General features: G+C 43.5%; 2 long non-coding RNA genes across 3 annotated transcripts; both read left to right on the forward strand.

The window, feature by feature from the left end:
- The first annotated feature begins 12,376 nt into the window (after window positions 1-12,376).
- On the forward strand, window positions 12,377-14,636 carry LOC139832143 (uncharacterized). Its single transcript, XR_011746795.1, has 4 exons — window positions 12,377-12,515; window positions 12,729-12,795; window positions 13,254-13,507; window positions 14,522-14,636. It is a non-coding gene; the product is annotated as an uncharacterized lncRNA (long non-coding RNA).
- A 15-nt stretch (window positions 14,637-14,651) lies between these two features.
- Window positions 14,652-15,751, forward strand: LOC127309326 (uncharacterized). 2 transcript variants are annotated; one of them, XR_007857108.2, is made up of 4 exons: window positions 14,652-14,680; window positions 14,773-15,018; window positions 15,178-15,370; window positions 15,452-15,751. It is a non-coding gene; the product is annotated as an uncharacterized lncRNA (long non-coding RNA). The 2 variants fall into 2 exon arrangements; XR_011746796.1 differs by lacking the exon at window positions 14,652-14,680 and having other exon boundaries at window positions 14,690-15,018.
- The last annotated feature ends 8,309 nt before the right edge of the window (window positions 15,752-24,060 follow it).

The raw sequence follows: 24,060 nt of genomic DNA on the forward strand, positions 1-24,060 counted from the left end.
CGAACCTCCTTTAGTCAGTCCACCAATCCGGCCTTCATGATATTCCTTCTTCTGACTTCACCATGGACCAAAAAGTCACCGGATGTCAACACAGAATATAGCTTCGCGGCGCTCCCTCCAGAACCAAACGGTCGGAATAAAAACATGGGTGCGCGCGACCGAATACCACCCGATCCAGCAAACTGCAGGCAAAATATGCACTGTTCCATTCGCCAGCGGAGCTTTCCGGAACTCATCTCTCCAGCCAGATCAAAGCAAACTGACCTCCGGTAGATCTTCATCTTCGCTTGCGAGAAACGCGAGGACCGCCAACAAAAACAAAGCAAGACCAGCAGCCCCCACGCCGCCAGTCCCTCCTGCCGGATCACCACGGAAGAAGACGGCGGCGCGGATCATGCGTACCACCGCAGAACCGTCACCGGGGGCGGAGGCCGCCACCGCTCCACCGAATCCTCCATGGCTACCGACGGAGAGCATCAGGCCCCGGCCAAGTAGCCGTGCCGCCCAGCTTCCTCCACCGGCGCTTCATCACCTCCCATGGAACACCACCGTGGAAACCCTCTCCTCCCCCTCGTTGTTCGACGGAAGGGACGCCGCCACCGCCGCCATGGCCGAGGCCGGGGCCGGGGCCGAAGCCGGGGCCAAGGCCAAGGCCAAGGCCGGGGCCGGGGCCGAGGCCGGCAGCAGCGGCGGCTAAGGTGCGGCGATCCGGGGGCGGAGCGGGGTAGGTAGATCCTCCGCCGCCGCCCGGGAGGGGGGTGGGAGAGGAGGAGGCGGCTAGGTTAGGAGGCCTGAGTGGATTACCACAAGATGTATATATAGGCGGTGTCATCGATCCGTACCGCGGGGAGTTGCCACCCCCGCACCCCCTTCGCAGCCGTCCCTACAGGGCACCCCTTCAACCGAAGCCTACCGGCGACAAGCCTCACTTCGCTCGTCAGAAGTTAACCTCCCTTTAATTTCTCCTATAAATGTTGAAAGACTACCCACCCAACCAGACCATCTGAAAGGAGCAAACGAATCTGGTTCGTCCAATTAGCATGCAACAGTAAATCTCCCATCCCGCTTTTCACCACAGCCGTCCGATCAGTCAGATTTTTTCTCACTCGTTCAGTTTTGGAAAGACTCCATGACGGGTGGGACCTTCTATGTGCGGGGCCCGACAGTTAGAGGTAGGCAGGTCCGCTCGTTCGGTCGCTTCATTCTCATGTCCACGGACGAAAGGTGAAAACCTAGATCGAACGAGCTCCCAATCCCGTGCGCTCGCCTCCCCTCCTCTCCTCCTCAATCCCGTGCGCTCCCCAAGCCGCCGCCATGATAGACCACGAGCCGCCACCGTCGCCGTGCCTTGCCCCCTCGCGCCTCCTCCTCTGCGACTCCGAGCCGCCGCCATCGCGCATCTCCGCCTCAACCCACCCAACACTGCGCTGGGACGGAGGTGGAGGAGCACGGATTCGGAAGAGGCGTGCGCTCGTCCGCGCCCTCGATTTCTTCCAGCGGCGGCTGCCCGCGTGCCCTCGATTTCGTCCAACGGCGGCTGGCCGTGCGCTGGCGGCGAAAGGCGGCAACCGAGCGGTGGTGGCGGCTGGCGGCGCTCGCCCTCGATTTCGTCCGAGCATCCAGCGGCGGCGGAAGGGAGCAGAAGAAGCGCGCCGGCGGCGGAAGGCAGCAATCGAGCGGTGGTGGCGGCGGCTGGACCGTGCGCGCCCTCGATTTCTTCCTCGGCACTCCTGGAGTGGAGATGCTCTCAGTCGCTTCCATAGTAGGTCGCCTTGCCTCGCCTCGCCTAGCTGCACACCCTCGGTCGACTCCCGGCGTCGCGCGCTTGTCCGCCACGCCCTAAGCCCGCTCCAGCCTCCAGGTATCCATTCCCTTCTTCTAGGCTTCAATCTCACAGGGCATGGTGTGATTTTCATGTTGAGGAGACTGGACTGCCAGGACGAAGAGGCAGGCTGCGGTGGTGCTCCATGCGGTTTCGTGTCAGGCCATTCAGGCCTAGACGAATATGGAGATGAAAACAATTGCTCCAATTGATGTCTGAAACAGATTTTTAAAATACCTTACTCCAAGGCACAAATTGCTATCGATGTAGTCTGTATTTGAGACACTCATTTACACACAAGTTCAGTGTCTGATTGCTCTAAAATAATCATGCTCTCCGTTTACTATATACTAATACAATGATCTACATTATATTTGCAGCCTTGATGTTGATGAAATTGAAAAGATAATTTATATTGATGTGAGTGTTTTCAGAGGAGGAGGAAAAAACAGTTTCCCTATTGCTGCTCTGTTGATGTTTTTCAGAAGGTTGGTCTTGTTCTTGGACCTGATTTTGTATGCTGCTTGGTGCTTCCAGGTGAGATGTGCTTCTACATGTATAATAGTTGGTGAATTTTTTTTTTGTGATATTATGTGCTGACAGTCACACTGTATTTTGTTTGCTTAATTTAAGATTTACTGGAATATCCTTGTACATCTGAAGCTTTCCTTAATATAGATATATACGTAGCACATAATAACCACGTCGAGCAGGATGGGTGGCGCATCAGTGGAGTCATCGCCCCAGCATGTCGACTCTCGCCAGCCTCCACAAGCGGCGAAGACGGTTCAGCTTGGCCATGGCGATGGCAGTTTTCCGGTAGTGAGCTCCTCTTTATTTTTCTATTAGCCCTAATTTCATTCACGTTTCATAGGCAGAGTTTGGGCTGCCACTAGATTTTGCAACCATTGATGGCAGTAGCCAATGTTTCTTTCTAATGTCCATTAGTGCAATTTCTTTTCATTTTTCTTTATTAGTTTTTTCAGATATATCTTGAGGTGCTTCTGATTTTCTAAACAATATTATGGGCTCTGCATATGTGTTGAAACTTATGCTTATGGCTGCGTTTATAGGATCTGTGTTGTAGTTGTTGCTGCTGCTGGGCGAGCTGTTACATAGTCACACTGAGGCTGACGCGCAACAATGCTTGCATTTCTGGGGCATCATCTCATGCAGACGTCGGCACCTGACATCCGTCCGATATGAGCGATTACCTGACGGATTCATCCCTGGAGTGATACATCAAAAGATTACTCGGATGGTGCCCAGATAACACGAAGGAGGTAAGGAGTGTCATTGATATATTATGGATGGTTTATACACCTTAATTCATACATATCTTACATGTGGTACCTGGCAATAAATTATTTTTTCCTTTATGGCTAGGAGATGAACTTCCTAGAAGTAGCAACAACAAAGAATAATGATGTTATGCTAGATGAACTTCCTAGTGCGGTTTTTGGCTGATAGTTCCTTTTTTACCTGGCCCTTTTCACTTTGCAGGTTCTAGGATTTAGTAGGCTCGCTTCTTGTCTCATCCTGTACTAGGCTCTGGTTATGTGCTCTTCTTCTGTGTTGAGGTTTGTCGCTTCCTTCTCCTTACTAGGAATGCATCTTCCATTCAGTGCCTGTTTTCTCTATGGTGATTGAATGATTGTTCTTGCTTTGTATCTGATACATTCCACTGCTATATTTTTTTAAATATGTTATATCCATTCCACCACAATGCCTCTAACTCAGATTTATTGTCTCAAAGATGATAAGAGAGATGCGGTGTGAGCAGTATTGTTTTGCTTTAAGAAAACTTTTATATATTTGTGTATATGCAGTTAACGCATATGAGTATGTGATCTGCTAAATAACACCGGGACAGTCCTAGGCATGAGTGAAATCAAGGTATTATTGTTATAATTCACTTTACTATACTACATGACCTACTTATTTTTGTATTGTATTGTCCTGAAGTATTTGGAGTTCCATTCATAATACCCTATTGGTGTGGGCATACAAGCTTTTGGCTTGTTTTGATCCGTGTTTGGCCTGTGCAGGACTTGTTTGAGGATATACCAGTGGCTGTAAGCTAATGCGTTCTTGTGCCTATTTTGGATTTGTTTGGCCGTTTTCAGTTGTAATCTCGATGTGTTCCTTGAGCACTGGAAATGAGTTAATTCTAAAGTAAAGGTTAATTCAGACCTTAGTTGTAACTTTCAGCAGAAAAGACTATGCTTATGTTTGTGTATAATATTGTTAATAATAATATGGACATCTGTATGCACATGTTACCTTCGGCATGTATAGCGGTTGCCTATCCTTTATATGAAGATAATGTATGCTTTATTTTTCTTGCATGCACTACTTCATTCTATTACGATTGGTAAGATGATTGTCATTGACTTTTTTCTAATGTCAAACCGATACAACAAATATCCTCTCAATTCTATATGGAATATTGGAATATATGGAGTTCTAGATTCAATTTCATCTGGCCCTACTGATGCATGTGCAAGGTACAATTAAAAAATAGTACATGTTACTTTCATTTCTTATGTATATTTATTACTAATAGTAGAAGTTTCCTTTGCTCTTTCCCTAGAAAAGCACATTTTTGAATTTTTCCTAACGGGTACTTACGTTTGACCCTTCCTCTTATTTATGTTCGTGTTGGCATGTGCATGGAGGAAATAATAGAGCATAATCCAGTTGTTTATATCTAAATGGCATTCGTAGTCAAAAGGGTTTAGGTTGAGGTATGCATTAGATATACGCATGGTCCCTATTGTGCCGTAAATTTTAAGAAAAGGTTGTTTGGGAGCATGCATTTATTTATTTGCTATTTTTAGCTACATTAAGTATCAGTTCTTCCATCCGCATTGAATCTTTCTTCGCCTTTTATTTATCTTTATCATCACAATGCAAAATCAAGCACCCCATTATTTTTTGTTCATATATCATTGAAACAAAAATGGTTTCCAATCAATAGCTTTTGGAGAATGTTAAGTTGTGTGTAAATCAGGTTAAAATTTCTGTCAATATGATCTCACAAATTGTCAGCTTAGTCCCCAGTGAAAGTCTTATATCGCCATGATTTTGCCCCAAAACAATGGTGTTTAGCTTTCCAGCCTAAGTTAGAATCCGTTTTTGTGCTATGCCTGCTGTTCCTGGAGAAGCCAGTCTTTCTCCGTTGCTGACATGATAAATGGTTCGCAGTCTCGGGACAGTCCATTTGCATAGTGATCATTTGTGTTCTTGTTTTCAAGGCAACCTCTACCCCATCCCAGTCTTTGTTTATCTTTGTATTTTTTTTGTATAAATAGAATGTAGTTAAGAAGCATTTTGGAACATTTTCATGTTATGGGGCATGAGAATGATAATACTACCTCAAGTAGGGATAAAGCGGGACAAATAGGCTGAGATGGAGTTACTGAAACTATAAATTTCCTCCCATTTTGATCATTCATCACTCGGTAGAATCAAAATGAACTAGCGAATCCTTCCATTTGCTGTTAACGTTAGATTAGTATAGCATTATTGGTTCCTGTTTAGTTCCTGGTAAACGACATACGAGTGAGATAGTTTGGTCACCTCTGATAGATTGAGTTGTTATTCTTGCATTAGGCAAGCCGGTAGCCGGTGCGTTCCACGTCTAGGAGCAGGTCCCCTAATGTAGCATTTTCTTAATATGGTCGTGTGTTCTGAATGTAAGAAACAAAATATGAAAGTATGGATCTCTCCTTTTTTTATCCGGGGATTCTGCCCTCTGGATTTAGGGATGTAGATTTGATATACAGATATCGAAGAAGGCACTTATTCATATTTTGGTTAGATTAGTGTAAAAAAAAGTGTTTGCTTTACCCTTTTAAGATTATGATATATGGAGAGTGGAGTTTCAGAACCCGGCGACATGTGAACCCGCAGCAACTCGGTCCCTCATTGGTCCAGAAATATCAGTAGGGTCCACTACTGGAGGTGGGATTTTGCGTATCGCTGGTTAAAAGTAGAGCAGAATACAAACGCGTGGGCTCCACTTTGTAGAGGGAATGATTAAAAAAGGGAGTGCTTCTGCCAGATTCTACAGCCCAGTTTCGACGTCCGTGCATGCAGGGCAGCGGGCCGCACCGTCCTGGATGGTCCGTCGCCGCTCGGCTCCATGGTCGAGCTCGCCGTCGACGCCTATGGCTCCGTCGCGGGACGAGGTGATGAAGGGGCCCCTCACTGGCTGCCTCGAGGTGGGCGTCGTCCGCCTCATGTCGCAGGAATCGAGGAGATGGGGAGATCCGCGGCGGCCGGCGTCCATCCCCAATTCTATTGGAAGGAGGCGGCCGGCGTCCATGCCACCCGCCTCCACCCCCGCCTGTCATGCCGCCCGCGGACCTCAATAGAGACCGTACGCAACGCCTATCCTCAACGTCCCGAGAGATGTCCCGGGCGACGCCACACCAACTAGCTCCTCGCCGGAGAGCTCAGCGTTCCGGTTCTCGTGCGACACCAAGTGCAGCAGCCTCAGCATGCGCCGCACCTGCTGGTTCGAGGACCTCGTCACCCTCAGTCCCGTCATGGTGGAGCGCGTCGCCAGGGCGCTTCTGGCCAGCGCGGGTGCCCACCTTGAGCCACTCAAATCCCTCGCGAGTGCGTCGCTCGCCGTCCTCAACGCCGTCGGCTCACGCACGGCTGCCGATGACATCTCTCGGGACGTGATGCTTGCCAAAGTAGTAGACAAGTTCCTGGCGAGAGACCGTACGCTCCGGAAAGGACTAGATAGCAGCACGGCCAGCGCGTCCTTCCTCATGCTCGCCTGGTCGGCGCGCGCTAGCTGCGCCAGCTTCTCCACCGCGGACGCGTTCCGGCCCAGCCCGCGGCGGTACGTGTGTACGGACGCTAGGTTGAGGACCGCGGCGGCGTTCTCCTTGACGCGCCATGTCGCGCCGCCGGGGGCCATGGCGTGGGCAACCGCCTCCACGGCGCCATCCGCGTGCATGAGAAGCGTCGTGACCGCGTTGAGCTGGGGGCTCCGGCGCCACCCTGGACGCAGCGCGTGCAGCTCGTGCGGTAGCACGACGCGGTCGTACTCCTCCGTCGCGTATCTGTCCTGCACCTTGAGGGCCACCGACGGGCTGGGCATGCGCCGCTTATTGTCGGGCGGCACGGGCGAGACTGCTTGGTCGTCGCCATTTCAGTGCTTTGTTTAGCTCTCGATTGAAATCTCTGCTACTGCTTCTTCGAGTTGCTCCAAACAGATGAGGTCGGAACTCGGAAGCAGCAGATTGACGAGGCAGTGTGGAGTGGGAGAAGACAGGACACTGACCGGAGCATTGAATTGCCGGGGGCCACAAGCCACAAGCGACGTATTATTGGTTCGTATTGTGTCTGTTAAATTAGAAAAGATTCCCTGCTTCTGTGGGGCTCATCTCCACGTGGACCAATGAAAACTCACCTATGCCCGGAGCATATGCCGGCCGGTTCAACCATGCATTTTCCATGATATATGACATTATTTTAATTTTGTGTAACAATATAGATGCGGGCTGCAGAGCAGATAGTGCCTGTAAAATTGCATAGCTGTTATGTGACTATCCATAGAATTTCCAGTATAGCTTAAGTGTAGATGTCTTGATTTTATATAGTGAATTATTTCAGTTTCAGGATTTGCTTAATAATGTTATTACTCATGAACTTTTTAAGAGAAACACTTTCTATTTATATTGTTTCTACCATGTATATTCAGGTCCATCGGTAGCCTTACATTCAGCAATAGTTCTTGTGGTTGCTTTATCTAAATAATCATGTATGTTCAGAGTTAAGACAAATATTATTAATTGAGTTAATTATCTATCCATCTGTTTGTTTCCTTCTTCATATCGAATATATGCGGTCATATGCCTACCTTGGCAGTTAGCTGAGCCCACATTTACCTAGACATATAATTTAGCTGGAATGTCTACCTGAACATTCTGTTTGGGATTTGTTCTTTGCTCTATTTCAGTCCAATGATAGAGCTAGCTGAGATTGCAAGTTATGAGTAAGTAAACTACGAAGTATACTAAGTAATTAACTTCAAACTTGCTCTGTTTTTCATCCATGCTTCCATGTCATGAAAGTAATTTTCATATTTGACAATATAGTGCTAAAATGTAGTCAAAATTGTTTCTTTATGTGTTATTTACTTCGATTATAATTCTTTCTCTTGTAGACTTTTCTCTTTTTACCAGAGGCCAGTGAGAGCATCAAGAGGAGCATCGCCGATGGACAGCACCAATCGAAGCCCCACGGAGAGAGGTGACATGGGACCTCCTTCCCTGATCTGCTTCAGCTTGCAGGTGCGGCCTCCCCTGGCTCTCTCCCATCACTGGTTGCTTTGATTATTAGAACAAAGCGGATGAGACGTATTTGTGAAAAATTCTTCTCACAGATGAACATGTTTGTTGATGCCTTTTTTTTTTGACCAGGGAAACCGTAGAGGAGACCTCTACGGTAATTTTTCTATTAAAAAAGAGGCACAATTTACAAGAGAGGGGGCATGGGGAATTTACATGATGGGAGGTGGCAAGGGCGGGGAGAGATACACTGTTTGTTGATGCCTAGACCTGATGCATATGGTTTTCCTTTTGGACTTGGGTATATGGTTAGTTAAAAAATACCACCGTATCTTCTAAGGAGAAATAATTTTGGTTTACCATTGCAGAGTTCATTGCTCCTTTTATTGCTGACCATGGTATTTGCTTACAAGTTTCTCAACATTATAGGGTGATCAGCTGCTTTGAAGTTCTCATATCATGTCATTCAACATATTTAGATCACCAAATGATGCATAAATCAAGCTATGTACATTTGAAACTGCTTCATTTAGAGAGCTAATTCATGGTAAAAAAACAAATCAGCAATGAAAAAATATATTCCATTCTTTCTATGAACAGAGTACGATGATTATCATCACTATGTTGTAGGCAAAAGCCAGAGCATTTTGTTTCTATTTTCATGCGTTTTGATTTCCTATTTTCGGACGGACGGAGTAAGTTTCCATTTTACACAAAAGCACCATTTCAGGACTTTGGAAGCTTTGGATTTCTAATGCCATGTTCTTTGTTCTTTCGGGGTTTCAGATTCCATATGCCTAATATGCCTAAATAACAAGGCTACTTCTTTCTTCATTTAACTATCTGTATGATGTTCTCTCATATTCTATGTTTCCTAAGAAATACCAATGTAGATTTTATTCCTTTTGCAAAAGTGTTATCTCATTTTTTGCGTTCTAATATCAACTGCTGAGGGAAGTGGTACAATATACATTTCCTCTAGATGCAATGAAACTTACAAATGTGTTCTTATTTTTTTATGAATACCGGTCTAAAAAGTGTCAACTCTACATGCCAAAGGGCCTTGAAGGATACATCGTCGGTTAAGTTCCATGGTGGGGCCAGCTTGACCCAATGTCCTCGACCCGTGCTCTTCACGTGGTGGATGGCAAGGGAGACTTCTCTATTGCTTCAATTCTCCATCATGTCGCCGGCCGTTGCTTCGCCTACTACTCCCACATCAAGGCCACAGCGACATCTGCTTGCAGTGAAGAAAAAATGCAGTCTGGGGGATGGTCTGCTTGCCGTTGTTGTTGATGCCAGTAAGGTTCATGAATTTGGGTATGGTGTTGCAGGTTACTCCACACATGAGGGCATGGGCTGACCCTGCCTCTCATTTTTCTACTCAATCTGATGGTACCACGCGAGAGGCTGCTGGATTGTTGATGATCAGCATGGATGGGATATGATGTTGCTTGCTGCTGGGCATTTTTTCCTTCTCTGATTGATCAACCTCCGGCAAATGCTTCCATCCATATGAAGATGTTGATCACTTGTCTGCACTTTAGATGCCAGTACATACTCAGGCCCCGTTCGGTGTGCGGGAATTTCGTAGGAATTTTGGGGGCTCGGTTTCCTCTGGAAACTTTTTCTTCGAAAGTGTTCCCTTCTGCTTCATTCCGCCGGAAAGTTCGCCCACCATATTTTTCACGGAAAATATAACATTCAACCAAACCAAAGGAAACACCAGGGAGAAAAGCTCTTTCCGTACGCTCCGTCTCGCTCCCACAGGTCAGCTTGGTTTCCTAGATATTTTCCTATGGATCGATTAGACCACTCTTTTCTATTCCTTTGTTTCCTATTCTCACAGCTTTTAACCATGTTGTGATATTTCTTCTCTTTTCTAGCCAATCAATCAACACAAAGGTTGATGCATCGGGGAATTACTTAGGTGTCTAAGCTAACTTATTTTTGAAGAAAATCAAACTAAGTAATGCAATGATTTCACTCTGATACTGTGAGAGTAGCATGTTTCATTTGAATAAGATTCTTGCAATATTATTAATTTATGCTTATTGGTAAAATAATTTCCCGACTTCACTTTTACTGAGAACATAAGATTGCACTGACACTTGCTCATTAGTAAGATCATTATAAAATTGTTGATGTTTAAGAGGATTTGCTGCTGTTTTTGCAGCTTTGTCATGGATCTGAGAAAAAAGAAGAGTCTCGGGAAGGTGATTTGGGGGAAGGAGGCGACCAGTAGTGGTCAAAACTGTTGTGTTGGAGGAGGGTGAATTTTCTATCTATAATTTTGTATTTAGTTTAGTTCGGCGACACCCCTTGATGATGGTTTGATCTTTCACTTTGTTGCTTTTCGACCGTCCAATCTCACTGTTTGACAAAAACTTTTTTCACACCGCTGGTTAGTTTGGTAGAATGGGTGCATTGAATCCATATGTTGTCCTGTGGGTTAGAAGATGCTTATGAGAGACTTTACTGTGTTTCTCTATGCCTATTTATTTTGGCACTATTAGGATAGCTGCTTACTGCGGACATGTAGAATGAAACTTCCAATTGCCTATCATTTAGGGATTTTGAGGTATTATTTTGTGCTATTGATGATAATCCACTGTATTACAATTAATCTGTGTTGTAGAAGCTTTAGCTGATCTGGTTTTGTATCTTTCGAAATAGATTTGAAGAGGTTGCACATATTCTGTTTCAGGTACTTATAGCAAATACAGAGTGGGCCAATATTCGAAAAGAGCACAAGACTTGAGGATTTGAGCATGCTTGTAGGCCAGCAGCATCACCTTCAGACTTCGTCACTTGTTGACAGTCTAAAATTGACCCTGAACTGATGTCACTAGGCTAAGCAAGACGTCAAAGACCAAATACGCATGCCACTATTGATTTGCATATCGCAGCAGACACAAAACACTTGCAGGCTAAAATAATAGGCCATGTCTAGGACTTGGCCTTTTGGTCATATGATGTTGCAAAGCTGAGCAACATCATTTCTTTTAGTTAGTTTCTCAAGATCCACCTTTTTCTTTCCCGACCCTTTGGGATCAGAATTTTGGCCACTGCAAACCTTCTGCATTCCTTTGATTAGTTAGTGCTGGGCAAGATTTAAAAAGTTCTCTCACAGATTTTATTTTGGTTTGCATGTGCTTTGCCCCTCGGTTCTTGTGACCATGATGTGGGTAAGCTCAAGGCTCATCTGGTGTTTCCCAGTTGAGTAGCTGGCCTGCCTCGTGCATTCAGGTCACATATTTTGATTTTGATATATGCTAAATTGGTATCTTCCTGCTATATTGAGTTTAACAACTTATCTAGGTTAGATATGCTTTTAAACTGGGATATTTGGTGCATCATACTTAAGTAGTTTACTGAATGGTACTAATTGTTCAGATCACTATAGTATCTCATCCTTGTCCCCTCAGTTCTTCTGTTAGCTGCTCTTGATTTGAAACCATCTGATTTTGTAGTCAGTCGAGTTGTAGTGTTGAGTAATCGAACTTGTCAGGTCGTTAAATTTCAGAGAATTTCTATCCTTAAAGGCTGCAAGCCTACCCGGCCAACCAGAACACTCAAGGGGGCAAAATCATCTGGTTCGTTTGTTTGGCTTTGCACAGTAAATCTAAAGTCCCACTTTTCAGCACAGCCGTTAGATGCAGTCAAAAAATTTCTCACATGTGCGTCTTCTGATAGAGTCCTTGACCTGTAGGACCAGCAACCTGCGGGGCCGACGGCGTGATGGTTGGGTGGAACAATAAAATATTAAGTTGTGTAGGCATAGCCATTGATTGAATTAGTTGTTCTAGAAAATTGTGGATAGGAAATTCTTTACGGAAATCTGAAGGTTGCTTTTGCCTGTGGGGATAATCGAATTGGCATGCTTACCTCTGTGAACGCGTGAGTACCAATCGTGAATACCCACTTCCTTTGATTATAGGAAACCAATGTTTCGTTATTTTATTGCAGTGATTGAATTATGTCTTCCATTTCTAATGCTTGTGGTAATTGATGAATTGCTTGCATTAAGCGAGGTCAAGGATGTGCAATTTTCCAGCTGAAGATTTTATTGTTCAAATGGGAGTACAGGAAATTACAAGCACTAGCAACTTTTAATTGATTTTTTGTGCTACTAAACATGGTCAACAGACTATACTGCGAAAACAGTCTTTTACCGTGAGCGCCCTGAATACACACTGATTGCATCTCCTCCAGGTGTCATCTTATCATGGGCCTTGCCCCGCACCGCCATGTGCTAGCCAGCAAGAGAGGAATATGGCATCAGAATGCCCTGGATTGCTGCACTAGGCACCAACGGCGAGTCGAAGAACAGCAAGGAGCGGCTGCTGTAGCTTTGGACCGCACGGCGCTGGCGACAACAGGTTTGCCCCCTTTAAACCTCGGTCTTCGCAGCCATTGGATTCTCTTTTCATGACTATAGTACGTTGTATGGATAGAAGAAGGTGCAAAATAGGGGCAACTGTTCTGAAATAGTCGCATTTTCCAATTCATTTGGGAAGTCTAACTTTTTAGTTTGTTTAATTGATCATACATCTATTAATGCTTGTTGGTTGCTCTGTTTTTTCTGTGGATAGAAGAGGGCCAGCACATATTTGAGAGAAGCAGGCGAGGCGCCATTGAGAACAGTACTTCAGATCATAGGTAATGGTGGAAACATTTATCCATTATATCATTGTGTCAAGTCGAGCACACTTGCCTTGACGGCATGAGGCCAGTACCATCAAGTTCGTTTCCTTCTTTGCTTTTCTGCTTGCTAGATTAGTGATTGATCATTTATTCTGCAATTGTTTTAGCGAACAGATCATCTCTTTCATCATTAGTTTTATCAGGACCTCGTGATCCAATTCTAGGACTCCACAGACTATGCGTTTTGTTTCCTTGTTTGAGATTTATTGGAACACCTGTGTATAACTGAAGCTTCCATTATTAAGATATAATGCCTCTGTATTACCACATAATACTTTGATATGGAAATATTTGCCTAGCATCAGGTTTTACCACATAATGGTTGCAGCTGCTCCTATATTATACCACTGGATTCATAAAATGGAATGTAGGGAGTATTCTATTTGCTTAAAAGTTGACCTTCTTACTTGCAGGCTTGTAGTACCTTCAGTTGACCTTTGTGACTTAATTGGATGATTTAGAACTGTACTCTAAACCATAAGTCTTTGACTTTAAGATGCTCACTGTAAAGAGAATCTCTCTCTGTGAAGTAGTTGCCTATTTGACTGGCCTACCAGTTCTGCGATATTCGTTGGACATTAGGAAGGAGCATGTTAATTTGGTTGATGCACAATTACAGAAGTTGGTATACAGTGGCCGGCTTAGCTGATCAAGAGGAATTGGACAGGTAAATCTTGAGTCTATCCCCATTTCTTTTGTGTACTTAAATTTATTCTGCATTTGGTTCCGTTGCTCCATCCAGTAGTGGGCTGAAATTTTCTATAGAACGTTTATTATTTCCAAAAGAGTATGAAATATTGAATATTTTGGTGATCGAGCCGGGCTAGCGGTGCTATGGCATTGAGTCACCTGCAAGTAGATAGGGTAGGTGTGTGCCCGTGGTGGTGTGATAGCCAAACGGCATGGACCATCTGCTTCTTGCAGTAACAAGTTTCAATGAATTTATGGTTCTTCTTGGGTAACCATCTCACTGAAATGAAGGAGCATGAGAGGCGTGCGTGGTGTTGCATGTGTTCCGCTTGTTTGCAAGGGAAAAAATCCTAGGTTGCCAATCCTTAGTCCGGCTCACGCTGCAGCTAATCGGTAGAACCGCAGAATGGTCCTTGATACAGACTAATCTGCACCTTGGTTGGTGTGTCAATCATGGATTTGGTTATACTTGGTTGGTGTGTCAATCCTAGGTTGGTCTGTCAATATTGAGTGGAAATTGTTGACAACCTTTAGTTGGATATATATTCTTGCACTATAGAAAGATGAAGCTGTGAATTCCATAGACATAAAATGTGAGATGATATCAATTAGTTCATATATATGTTTATGTGAACTAATGGAAGAGTTTTGTTGGACTCGGGAAGAAATCAGGTGACCACAGGTCCATAGAGTGTATTGTGGATGTCACGTTTATGATTATACTATTCCAAAAGCGCTTCTTTCTTACTGATATTTATTTGACTAGGTTTTCTTCTAATCTGAAATCATTTTTGGTTGCAGTGGAGGCTAAGTGTTCTGAATATTTACCTATGTCCTCTATATATTTATTTTTAATCAATATAAAAATGTTTTGTGATGTAGAAAAAGCATCCAATGTTGATCCATTCAATGGTTATTTATGTCATACGTTATGGCTTCTGGAGCAGAAAAAATGTGAATTGCTAATACCGTCAATCTTCTGATATTTCAGATTTGCTAAGCTGCATTGACAAGGCATTTGACTGCATTTATATACTCTACTTTCAATTTTATTTCATGGGTGTCGGGCGTTGGCAGCTTGCTAGCTGCTGGGTGACACGGCCGCGGGCAGCAGTTTAGTGTTCCTCTCATATTCAGTTAGGATGAGAAGGTAATTAAATTCAGATGCATTGTACCCTCCACGGATTTTATTTCGTTTGCTTTGTGCTTGCTTGGTCCTGAAAGCCAGCTTTATATTTCTAGACTAGATACTATTCGGAAGTGGATGTAGTACATTCAGCCAGGTCCAGCCAGGTCTGAAGGCACGCTTAGTGTTTTTCCTGTTGAGTAATTGGTATGTACATGGAGAGATCTGATTCTGTCAGCTTCAAAATTTGCTAATTCATCATCTTCTTTGTACATACTCTTTGCAGAGATACAATCTATAAGGGATATCAACACATGGTTGCAGTGGTCCATGTTGTGTACAGTAATTACTTGATGAGTAATGTAATTGTTGTGTAGTAGTTCAATCTGGCTATTAGATATTGCCAGCATTTTCTTGCCATTTGGTTATTCAAAGAATTGATATTAGGGTAGTAGGACATAATAAGACTTTTCGATAATATACAGGTTAAATATGTATTTAATAAAGGTTCATTGATGCAGAGGATGGGGCTTTCCCGTTTAAAAAGAAGTTAAATATGTGATTATGCATAAAAGGAAGTCCCCGGTCTATTTTTGTTGTGGTATCTCGGCTTAATGATTCTTTCAAGGGAAGACAAGATGGAAAAGAAGCATCACGAACTAACCCTGGAGAATTGATTGTACCCCACTAGCGTCGCCAGTCTCCTAAGCAAAGGTTGGACCCTGCTTTTGATGATTGATCACCGCCCCACTCTTCTTACTGCTCTTCTTGTTCATCTTTTGTCGTCTGATCTAGGTTGGTGTAAGAACCTTCACCTCCTTCTGTTTCATGGGAGCCGCTGGCGCCATGTCGGACGCGATGACATCTGGATTGGCAGAAAACACACATTGGCTGCGAGCGCGGCCGTATTTTGGAGCTAAACCTAGAAAGTTTCTTGATTTATGACGAAAGTGGAGTTCGTGTGGAAAAGGTGGAGGCAAATCGGTCGAGGTGGGTTTACACAGGGCTGGCAGTTTGGTCCATACACACGGATACAAGAAATATGTATTGGCTATATTTGCGTATACTGTACATACGAGGTTTTCATTAGCTAAATTTGGTTATATATGCGTATAATGTACATACAAGGTTTCCATTAGCTAGACCACGGATACAAGAAATATGAACTGACTATATTTGGTTATATTTGCGTATAATGCATGGACAATATCATTGAACATCAGCTAAATGCCTAAATTTCCATACGAGGCTGAAACCTACATTATTTAACCTTACCCATTTGCTCTCTGTTTCTTAGTGATGATCCTCGTGTATTGTTATATTGAACTAAATAACACTACTTCATATGTACTTATTGAGTCTGTTGATAGCACCCAGAAAAAAAAATACATGATGATGTATTGTACAAATTTATTTCTAATCTCTGTTGTAAAAAAAAATGGTTGGATAAAAAAATTATTGTTGCGTTATACATATATTATCGTTATATTATCTTTATATATTATTACTTGAAAGGTTAAAAACGATCCTTATATAGATTTAAGGGCTCGAAGCCTCGGAGAGACCTACTAAATTCTTAGACAACTAAATAAATATCAACCGATTAAAACTTATGGTTACTATATCTGCCTCGCTTTTGCCTGTGCGCCGGGGCGCACCGGGTCATCTAGTATATGAATTTGGATCACAATATAACAATCCGTGGATGATCATGTCGCCCTCTCACCTCTCAGTACCTGGCGAGACTTAAGTCTAACAAGCACAAACTGAATAGAATCCCTATTCTGAGGTGATTATCAACCTTTAAAATAAAGAGTTGGTTTCTTTTTCTTTTAAGTTGTACTAGCAAAAATGTATGTGGATTGCACCGGGAGAAAGAAGTACCATAACGATGATGCGTTATCAGACTCATGGGCCTTCCTCCTCGAGTACACCTTGCATCATGTTTGTTCTCCAGCAATCTAAAAATTCACATAAAAAACTATAATCTAGAATACAACAATTATAAAGCGGTTCAACATCGTATATACAACTAACAACAGAGTATTAGGTGAATCTATAAATCAAGCGTGAACTACTCATTTGGCAGAAGAGCCCAAGTGCCATACCACTGGTATCCTGAAGTAAAGAAATTCCAGTGCTAAACTAATGTACTACCAACTCGTCAATCTCGTTGGCAGTGGAGGAGTTAAAGGTCAATTATAGATGCAATATTACACCATGAGATCCAAACTTATGAAGGTTGTGCAGCTCCTAATTTCTGGCTTTCATTCTGTAAAATACCACCGGTACATCATAGTTATGTAGTATGTGAACATCGCTTCTCCTAAATGCATGTACTGTTTAAAAATACAGAAAAAATAAGGATGAACTGAGACGACTTTGGTTGATTACACAGTGGAATTTTGGGTTTGCTTAAATTAAGAACAACAAAAGGACAACAAACCTAATAATAAACGGGAGAAAGAAATGAAGGTTATTTGCTTTGTACATGAATTACGAGATGAAGCCTTATGCCGAGCAAGAGGATGACTTTGTTTGGAACTCACACATGTCACGAAACCTTATCTATTTTTGTCTTATGCCGAGCAAGAGGATGACTTTGTTTGGAACTCACAAATATCACGAAACCTTATCTATTTTTTTGAGCAGAGTAATTCGAATTATGGCAAATTCGAATTAGGAGACTGAATTATGAGAGCACTTATCAAAGCATTTTTAAGACATTAATAGACTCTACACACTCATCATTAAAAGAGAATGGAACATATTTTTGCAAAAGGTTAGTTAATTAGAGGCTTTGATATTTTGGAAAAGTCTTTGATAAATTTTCTATAAAAACCTGCATTGTCCAAAAAACTTCTTATACCTTTAATATCCCTCGGATATGGTAGCTTCTCTATGGCTTCTATCTTAGTGTGGTCCACTTCAATACCTCTTCTCTGAAACTCGGTGTCCAAGAATAACACATTTTATCACCATGAAATGGAAAAAGTCGGTGTCCAAGAACAACACCTTTTATCACCATGCAATGACACTTTTCCCAGTTTAGGACTAAGTGTTGATCCTCACAATGCTGCAAAACTTTGTTAAGATTGAAGAAGCAATTATTGAAAGAGGTACCATATACAGAAAAATCATGCATGAATACTTCCATACTTTTCTCAATATAATCAGCAAATATAGCATTCATGCATCTTTGAAAAGCAGCAGGAGCATTGCACAAACGAATGTCATTCACCTATAAGCAAAAGTATCGAAGGGACATGTGAAGATCGTCTGATCTTGATCATTGATGGTGTTGCCGTGAGAGTTGGCAATGATGCTTGACACCGTTGGGGAACCCCAAGAGGTAGGTGTGATGAGCACAACAGTAAATTTTCCCTCTGTAAGAAACCAAGGTTTAATCGACCAGTAGGAGAAAGACGTGACTTCTGAAGGTGTTGCTAGCTGAATATTGGCAGGACACACTACCGGCGTCAGCAACAACATGGAACCTGCACACAACACAACCAAAATACTTTGTCCCAACTCACAGTGAGGTTGTCAATCTCACCGGTTTTGCTGAACACAAAGGATTAAACGTATCAAGTGGAAGGAGATGGTTGCAGTGAAATTAAAGAGAACAATGCTTGCAGAAAGTAAACAGAACAGGATTGCAGTGGATGAATTTATCAGTGTAAAAGAAAGGACCAGGGTCCACAGTTCACTAGAGGTGTCTCTCTATAAAGATAAATAATATGCTTGGTGAATAAATTACAGCTGGGCAATTGACAGAATAAAGACCGTACATGACAAGATGATTACTATGAGATTCGTTTGGGCATTACAACATAATACATAGACGGTAATCCAACCGCGTCTATGGCTAATAATCCACCCTCCGGTTATCGTCCGAACCCCTTCCAGTATTAAGTTGCGAGCAACAGATTATCGCATTAAGCAACGTGTGTAAAGTACACAATAGAATTACTCTTGGATAAAACATTTTTGTTTTCTCCCTAGTAGCAACAACACTTCTACAATCTTAGAAGTTATTGTCACTCTTCCAGAAAACTAGAGGCATGAACCTACTATCGAGCATAAATACTCCCTCTTGGAGTCACAAGCATTTACTTGGTTGGGGTATCTACTAGCAATGGAGAGCATGTAAGATCACAAATAACATAGAATATATAATCGATCTCAACATAGTATTCAATATTCATCGGATCCTAGCAAACACAACATGTAGCATTACATAAAGATGATCTTGATCATGATAGGTGATGACCCACAAGTATAGGGGGTGTATCGTAGTACTTTTGATTAATAAGAGTGTCGAACCCAACGAGGAGCAGAAGGTGTTGACAAGCAGTTTCGATGAAGGATTCACTGTAAATGCTCACAGACAAGTATTCAGGGGGTTTTGATATAGCAGATAAATAAAGTACAAGTAAATAGAATGCGAGAGTAATAGTTGCAGCAAGTGGCCCAATCCTTTTTAGCACAAAGGACAAGCCGGTTTGTTTACTTATAATGATCAAACGTTCTTGAGGACACACGAGAATTTAGTCTAGTGCTTTCGCTTCATATAGTTGATTAATGTTCATTGTTTTGATAAGTGTTGTGTGGGTGAACCTATGCTAATGCATCGCCCTTCCTAGGACTAATACATACTTGTTATTATACCCCTTGCAAGCATCCACAAATACAAGAAAGTAATTAAGATAAACCTAACCATAGCCTTAAACTCTGACATCCTGCTATCCCTCCTGCATCGATATACCAACGGGGGTTCAGGTTGCTGTCACTCCGGCAACCCCACAATTAGCAAACGAATACAAGATGCATTCCCCTAGGCCCATAAAGGTGAAGTATCATGTAGTCGATGTTCACATGATACCACTAGAAGAATGACACCACAACTTAAATATCATAACATTGAATTTTACTCAACATAGTTCACTACTAACATTTAGACTTCACCCATGTCCTCAAGAACTAAACGAACTACTCACGAGACATCATATGGAACATGATCAGAGGTGATATCATGATGAATAACAATCTGAACATAAACCTTGGTTCAATGGTTTCACTCAATAGCATCAATAACAAGGAGTAATCAATACCGGGAGAGTTTCCCCTATCAAACAATCAAGATTCAAACCTAGATGTTACAGCGGTGACGAGGTGCAGCGGTGGAGATGATGGTGACGGCAGTGGAGATGATGGTGATGATGATCCCAATGAAGTCCAGCTCGATGACGGTGACGATGGCGTCGATTTCCCCCTTCGGGAGGGAATTTCTCCGGCGGATTTCAGCCTGCCGGAGAGCTCTTTTCTCTCTGGTGTTTTCCGCCCCGCAGAGGCGGCTGTGTCTTCTCGCGATTATTCCCAGCACCTTAGGTTTTCGGGTAGATGAAGTACGCGAAAGAGAGGCGGCCGAAGGGGGCTGTGGGCCCCCTCCCCACAAGGTGGCGCGGCCAGGGCAGGGCCCGTGCCGGCCTATGGGGGGGGGGGGGCCATGGCGGCCCTCCTCGGCTCCTCCTTTTGGCTGGCTCATTCTTCTGGAAAAATAAGATCTTCGGTGTAATTTCCGTCAATTGTTGATCTCCAGAAATATGTCATTCTGACGGTGCTTTTTCCAGCAGAATCCTGACTCCGGTGAATGATTCTCCAATAATCATGAAACATGCAAAATAGGTGAAATAACATAAGTATCATCTCTAAATATGAAATATATTAATGAATAACAGTAAATTATGATATAAAATAGTGATGCAAAATGGACGTATCAACTCCCCCCAAGCTTAGACTTCGCTTGTCCCCAAGCGAAACTGAACTCAGTAAACAAGACCACATGTTTATAGAGTGAAGAGTCGCTAAATAAAATACGGACAAGAAGCGTCATATTAATTCACACAAGACATTCTAGTGAACAACTTCCTCATATAATTCAACTTGAAACAAGTAGAAGGAAATCACAAATAAAGGTGCATAGGAAATCATAATTAGTGATGGCAAACTTCGTTCTTGGTCAAAGAACAATTATCAGATTGTACTTATCTGTCGAGCAGCGCTCTTATATTAAAGCTTGTACAACAAAACTTGCATACTCAATCATAATAATCTCCTCATAATCATTGATAACTTTCAAAGCTATATTCATTCAGATAAAACTTGTACTAAACAAGAAAGAATAAAAGGCATGATTAAATAGATCACAATATAGATGGTTGGATCACAACAACTCAATTGCTTGCTTAAGATGGAGGGAAATAGGTTTACTGACTCAACATGAAAGTAAAAGATAGGCCCTTCGCAGAGGGAAGCAGGGATTAAATCATGTGCTAGAGCTTTTTAAGTTTTGGAATCATATAGAGAGCATAAAAGTAAAGTTTTGAGAGGTGTTTGTTGTTGTCAACGAATGGTAGTGGGTACTCTAACCCCCTTGCCAAACAGACTTCCAAAGAGCAGCTCCCATGAAGGACGTTATCTCTACCAGCAAGGTAGATCATACCTCTTCTCTTTTGTTTACACATGTACTTTAGTTTTATTTAGGGATTTCTATTTCTGTGCCCTCGGGTCCTTAGTTGTGCTCAGTTTTCCCCAGCTCCTTAGTTTTTCCTCAGTTTTCCCCAAGACCTTGTCTGAAACCCGCAGAAGGAGCAGAAGCAGCTCGGACGGCAGGATTCCGTTAAGTTGACCGTTCCGTGCTGACGAGTGGGGTCGTGTCGTTTGTGGGGCCGTGTCGTGTGGGGCTGGTAGGAAGGAACCGCGTGGGACAGGACGAGACCATGTTTGTGTGGTCGTAGCGTGTGGGGCCGTAGCGTGTGGAGCCGTGTGGGTCCGGGACGTGGGCACGAGGTTTCTGTCTCTTTCGCCCAGATTAGCAGTTTTCAATGTACCTTTTTCCTCTCTCTCGCTCGATCTCATTCATATTTGATAGCCCAAATTGGTAGCAAATCTAGAGCAGGTTCTCCTTCTGTTTTTTAACGATATTCATTTCTTTATGCCTTCGTTTTTACCCAATCAGGTAGGAAATCTAGGGCACAAATCCAGAAAAAATATAGGATAAGCTGCATACAACAGCCAACATAGCATAGATATGTTCACGACAGATCCAACAGTAGTACCGATAGAACCCTACAACATAAGCTACATTTTACATGAATTTAAGCTGCTCTACAGATAGAGCAGTCACATACAGAGAGTGCAGTAGGCATGTTCAACGCCTCCAGGTTGCGCCCGTGACTCGCCTGGAGGTTGCGCAGGTGAATCCCAAGTGCTTTGTGTTTGGCCATGAACGCATGCACGTTCACCGTCGTTCCAACTCTAGCGCCGCATCTGCCAATGGATTCAGCATGGTTCACCAGGCAGTTGAAGTCGGTGGTGCGGAGCTTCCTGTTGCAGAATGGGCACTTGTAAATGCCTCGAGCAAAGGGGCCATCGTAATTGCCGGACTGCAGCCTCCTGAGGACGTGAAGAGTCTTGGTGTGGAAGGACTCGTCGTCGCTGTCGACGTCGCTGCTCTGCACCTGTCACGTAGCACCAAAGATCGTGCAAAAAACACGGAGTCAATTGCAACGATGATGGAACAGAGAGTGAACAAAGATCATGCATGATAATGGACTCGAAAAAAAGAGGTAGCCTCAGTTACATTGGACACACTTATATCCAGGATTTGAGTCAGTAAACCAAAGATCATGCACAACAAATTTGTACACACCAATTGTTTACTGACCAAACCCTGAATCAATTTGTGCCCAAATATTCATCATCATCGGCACAAATCTTAAACAAAAGCAAATCACAAATGGATTGAACTAGGGAACAGACGTACCCTAATAACACTAGATCTAACACAAATGGATTGAACTAGGAACAGACGAACCCTAATAACGCTAGATCTAACACAAAAGGATTGAAATGGGATAAGAACAAGGGAGCAAAGGGTTACCTCCGGCTCAACGTCGATGATGCTGGTGTCTGATGACGCGTAAAGCACACGCCCGTTGGGAACCCCAAGTGGAAGGTGTGATGCGTACAGCAGCAAGTTTCCCTCAGTAAGAAACCAAGGTTTATCGAACCAGTAGGAGCCAAGAAGCACGTTGAAGGTTGATGGCGGCGGGATGTAGTGCGGCGCAACACCAGGGATTCCGGTGCCAACGTGGAACCTGCACAACACAACCAAAGTACTTTGCCCCAACGAAACAGTGAGGTTGTCAATCTCACCGGCTTGCTGTAACAAAGGATTAACCGTATTGTGTGGAAGATGATTGTTTGCAGAAAACAAGAGAACAAGATTGCAAGAGATTGTATTTCAGTAAAGAGAATTGGACCGGGGTCCACAGTTCACTAGAGGTGTCTCTCCCATAAGACAAACAGCATGTTGGGTGAACAAATTACAGTTGGGCAATTGACAAATAAAGAGAGCATGACCATGCACATACATATCATGATGAGTATAGTGAGATTTAATTGGGCATTACGACAAAGTACATAGACCGCCATCCAACTGCATCTATGCCTAAAAAGTCCACCTTCAGGTTATCATCCGAACCCCCTCCAGTATTAAGTTGCAAAGCAACAGACAATTGCATTAAGTATGGTGCGTAATGTAATCAACAACTACATCCTTAGACATAGCATCAATGTTTTATCCCTAGTGGCAACAGCACAACAAAACCTTAGAACTTTCTCACATCGTCCTGTGTCAATGCAGGCATGAACCCACTATCGAGCATAAATACTCCCTCTTGGAGTTACAAGCATCTACTTGGCCAGAGCATCTACTAGTAACGGAGAGCATGCAAGATCATAAACAACACATAGATATAACTTTGATAATCAACATAACAAGTATTCTCTATTCATCGGATCCCAACAAACGCAACATATAGAATTACAGATAGATGATCTTGATCATGTTAGGCAGCTCACAAGATCCGACAATGATAGCACAATGGGGAGAAGACAACCATCTAGCTACTGCTATGGACCCATAGTCCAGGGGTAGACTACTCACACATCACACCGGAGGCGACCATGGCGGCGTAGAGTCCTCCGGGAGATGATTCCCCTCTCCGGCAGGGTGCCGGAGGCGATCTCCTGGATCCCCCGAGATGGGATCGGCGTTGGCGGCGCCTCTGGAAGGTTTTCCGTATCGTGGCTCTCGATACTGGGGGTTTCGTCACGGAGGCTTTAAGTAGGCGGAAGGGTAGGTCAAGAGGCGGCGCGAGGGGCCCAGACCATAGGGCCGCGCGGCCAGGGCAGGGGCTGCGCCGCCCTATGCTCTGGCTGCCTCGTGGCCCCTCGTCGTTTCGTCTTCGGACTTCTGGAAGCTTCGTGGAAAAATAGGCCCCTGGGCGTTGATTTCGTCCAATTCCGAGAATATTTCCTTACTAGGATTTTTGAAA

Source organism: Lolium perenne, chromosome 6, assembly GCF_019359855.2.
Source record: "Lolium perenne isolate Kyuss_39 chromosome 6, Kyuss_2.0, whole genome shotgun sequence".
Taxonomy (NCBI): Eukaryota; Viridiplantae; Streptophyta; class Magnoliopsida; order Poales; family Poaceae; genus Lolium; species Lolium perenne.